Source organism: Rattus norvegicus, chromosome 4, assembly GCF_021556685.1.
Source record: "Rattus norvegicus strain SHRSP/BbbUtx chromosome 4, alternate assembly SHRSP_T2T, whole genome shotgun sequence".
Lineage (NCBI taxonomy): Eukaryota > Metazoa > Chordata > Mammalia > Rodentia > Muridae > Rattus > Rattus norvegicus.
Genome location: NC_141537.1, coordinates 24356006 through 24360756, shown reverse-complemented (window position 1 = coordinate 24360756; position 4751 = coordinate 24356006).

Sequence of the window (4751 nt, the reverse complement as noted above, 5' to 3'; positions counted from 1 at the left end):
TCAGTGCTTGCTTTGGTGGGAGAATTGGGCTCTGATGATGCCATGAAGTCTTGGTTTCTGTTGCTTGGGTTCCTGCGCTTGCCTCTCACCCTCAGACTGTCTCTGGTGTTACCTTGTTCTGCTATTTCTGACAGTGGCTAGACCGTCCTATAGGCCTGTGTGTCAGGAGTCTGTAGACCTGTTTTCCTGTTTTCTTTCAGCCAGTTATGGGAATAGAGTATTCTGCTTTCAGGCATGTAGTCTTTCCTGTCTACTGGTCTTCAGCTGTTCCTGTGGGCATGTGTCCCGAGTCAACCAGGCAGGTCAGTTGGAGCAGAAAAGTTGGTCTTACCGCTGGTCTCAGGCCTGAAGTCATTCCTTGGGTGCTCTGTTTCAGCTCTCTGTGAGGGCAGCAACCAGAAGTGCCTGCCCAGCCTTGTCTCGGGTCCCAGTGCACAGTGGGTCCAGGTCACGCTAGGTATTTTCCTCTAGAGTCAGAAATGTGGGCAAAGAGTAGTCTCCTCTGCCTTCCCAGGCATGTCTGTCCCTCTGAAGGTCTCGCTCTCCCTTCCATGGGTGCAGGGAGCTGTTTGACAGTGTCCCTTCAGATTTGGGCAATGTCTGGACGTCAGGGGGCCTGCAGCTTGAGTGCCCCTATCTTCCTGTTCCCAGAGGCCCTATACAGTTTCCTTTTGGGCCAGGGATGTGGTCAAGGGTGGGCAGTACTGAAGGACTCTCCCGTCCTGCAGTCTCAGGAGTGCCCACCTGTCTGGGAGATGAGCTCTCTCTCCCACGGGGTTTGGGAGCAGGGAGCTGTGGGCCAGAATCAGGGAGGTTCAGGCTCCAGCTAGAAACCGGAAGTGTGACAAGTGTTTTCTAAAAGCATAAAGAGGCTGTGTTCCAGAGATAGCCAAAGTTGTACCTCATGCTGTAGTTGGATTTGGTCATTTGTAGGAGTCACCCAGGTGATACTGGTTTTGAAGGCATGAAGGAGTCATGAAGAACAGTTGAGGCTGGGCACTGTGATAGGTTATGGATGGCCATTGGAGAAGGTGCAGCCTCAGTTGCAATTGATGGCCCAGGACTGACGTGATCATGCAAAGGAGTTGAGGCTTGTCATCATGAAAAGAACTGATAAGAGGCTATTGGTGAAGCCTAACTGCAGTGGAAAACAGCAGTGTTTTGGAGATGAAAGTATCATGAGAAGACCACCAAGAATAGCAGAGCAGCGGAGTACAGCCAGCTCGAGCCTAGAAGTCAAGGTGTGTGCTACAAAGGACAGAGTTGGAGAAGTGACCCAAGTCCATGGAGGAGCCTAGAAGATTGTGAGTGGATTCTGGACATTGGATAGTTAAGAGTTTGATTTCGCTTTTGATTGTCACTGAGCCCTGATATATTTCCCTCTTGAAGAAAGATAGTATTTTAGTGGAGCCCCCAGTTAAGGACTTTGAATTTTTTTAAAAAACTGAATTTTAAAAGATACTGGATATTTCAAAGAGATTGAAATTTTAATATGTAAAGACTGTGAGACTCAAGGTTATTTAGATCTTTGGGATGAATACAAATGTAAGGGTTGAGGCTTAATAATGATCCGTTTGTGTGTTAAGTTGACAAGGGGTTAATTGTACTGGTTGGTTTTGTGTGTCAACTTGACACAAGTTGAAGTTATCACAGAGAAAGGAGCCTCAGTTGAAGAAATGCCTCCACAAGACCCACCTGAAAGGCATTTTCTGAATTAGTGATGAAGAGAGCACCCAGTGCATGGTGGGTGGTGCTGTCCATGTCCTGGTACTCCTGGGTTCTATGAGAGAGAAAGCTAAGCAAGCCAGTGAGTAACATCCCTCCATGGCCTCTGCATCAGCTCCTGCTTCCTGACCTGCTTGAGTTCCAGTCCTTACTTCCTTTTGGTGATGAACAGCAACTTGGAAGTGTAAGCTGAATAAACCCTTTCCTCCCCAACTTGCATCTTGGTCATGATGTTTGTGCAGGAATAAAACCATGACTATGACTTATACTTTTTTTTAATGTTGAGATAATATATATTTATTATATTATATTATATTATGTATATACATATATCATCATTTATTTCTTCCCTTTACTCCATAAAAGCCTCCAGTACATTGCTATTTTCTGTCTTTGAAAGTTATAGCATCAACTCTTCATATATGTGTGTGTGTGTGTGTGTGTGTGTGTGTATCCATATGTACATATTCCTAAATATAACCTACCTAGTCCCTAAGATATTACTTGTAGGTATGTTTTCAAAGCCCTCTTCCTTTAGATTATTATGTAATAATAATTTTAGAATACTGATTTACAGTTTTTAAAGATTTATTTTGTGACAAAGCTTTTCAAATATTTTGTCCATTTTAAGACTTTTGGCACAGATACCAAAATTTTAAACCATCATTAACCTGTTGCAAGTCAGGCCCTCTAACAGTTCTATAATATTCTTAATTATTCTCTATGAGCTTCAATCATTTTGTTATAGACTTTTGTTAAAACTGTGTCACTATAACTTAGAAATATCCATATTAAACTCTCTTTGTAAGCAGATTTTTCAAATATTTATTTTCCATTAAATAGCTTTTCTTGTTTCCTTTATGGCAGGTTATTTGTGTTTTTTTGTTGTTGTTGTTTTTTTTTTTTTTTTTTTTTGTAGTTTCCACGGGACTGTGGTGACTAGAAGAAAAGGAATCAGTCACAGTAAAGCCCAAATCTCTCTGTAGAAGGCTGGAGGCTCAGTAAGCATTTGCATACTCTTTGAAATGTTATCTTCCTGTTTGGTCCTTTATTTCCCCACACATATATACATACATATTCATAATTCATGAATTGAATTATGTATTTACTTTCTTTAACATTTATAATTAAATAAAATTGTTTTCTGAGTAATACTTCCTTAGCTTTGTTTTAGATGGTTCAGGAATAGGCAACAAACTATATATTTTCTACTATGTGTCTTTATATATTTGACTCTACTTCTCCAGTCTTTTTTACTTATGTAACTCCTACAATTAAAAGCTACTGATAATTATTATAATAAGCCATAGTTTAAATATCACTTATGATATGTCATGTACTGTCTCCATATGTCTTGCATAATAATTTATTTCACTTTTCAAAGGATAAATATGATTAGTCATTAGTCCCTAATTTACAAATGAAGAGAATGTGAGATTTATTATTTGTTGTTTATTTATTTATTTATTCTCTCATACAGTACATTCTGACTGAAGCTTCCCTCTCCTTTCCACACCTCCCCTCTCCCCAAGATCTCCATTTCTCCCTTTCTTTTATAAAAAAAATTGGCCTCCCCAGTATATCAAACAATTACAGCACATCAAAATACAATAAACCCTCCTGTCAAAGGCTAAGTGACACAACTCACTAGGAAATCAGGATTTTCAATACACAGCTTTTTGATATAGAATATATCCTATACAAATGTTTCTATTATTTTCTCCCAGAAATGATAAGCTAGCATGAAAATAAAAGCAAATTGTATAAGTTCACAGAATTTCAAATAACTCTCCTAATTTATCATTATACACTCATTAGCATAAAAGTTGCACATTTTTCTCTTTACCCTAACCAATTAACTTGTACATTTGTAAATCCCATACTGTTCAGGGCTGAGCACCTGGAATTCAGTTATTCTTTACACCTTCATGGGTTGTGATTTTTATGTTAAAAGCCATCATCTACACAAAGAAGCTTCTTTAATGAGGTTTGAGAGATGCACTAAACTATGGGTTTAATGATAAGTCATGAAAAAGCCCATAAAGGTATGTTTCTCCTCAAAGTAATAGCTGTAGGTTGTTCCCTAGGGACTATTGTTTAGCAGAAGGCTGTTGGTCCTGATAATGGAGACAGATACAGCTTCCACATTGTAGAGGTGACCATACATTCTATAGAAAGCAGTTGTTTCTGCCTATGACATTCACAAGTCTACTGTACCAATAAACATATCTTGCCATTGTCACTATTGTAGTTTCCAGGGATTACAGCTAAATATGGCTGATGATAATTCCTCCCATCCAGGAGCAATCACAACATCTTCTAGCACTATGAAAGCACGTAGATCAATGCAGAAGAGGGTTCAGAAAGATTGTAAGATCCAGGTGCAGTAGAGGACTACAAAAAAAAAAAATCAATGTTTGCAGGACATAATAGGGAGGTTGCACATATGAATGAAAAATGGCGATGACAACATGCACAAAACCTTTGCAAACTTAAGCAACACAGAATCCCAGGACATAAAGGGATAGTCCCTTAAGTCCTACATTTGGCTGAGTAGGAATTCGTGTTTTGATATCTTTCTGCAGGTTAGGGCAGGCATAAGATAAGGGAGGGCCTGTGATTGTGTGGTGAAAAACAAAAGTGGGCTGAGAATTTTGGAGACGGGACAGAGAATATGGAAAGAGAGGAAGGAAAATGGAGGAAGAGAAGGACGACCCAGATCTGTATGGCTTTAAATAGCCACAGGTAGCTATGAATATCTTATAAGGGATACATTATTACAGGATGATTTGTCTTATCTAGGTGAGCAATTTATATTAATATTAATTGGCTCTGAGTTTATTGGGTGGACATTTTTTGAGGTGAGAATTTATTGATATAAATATGGTTGATAAATTACAAGTTTTGATTTTACTGGATTACAGAGATTTTGTGACAGCTAACTACAAGACATACCATTGCTGCATGGGGCTGGCATGGCAGACACCCACCATGGGAACATAACTACTCAGGTGGGAACATTTTGA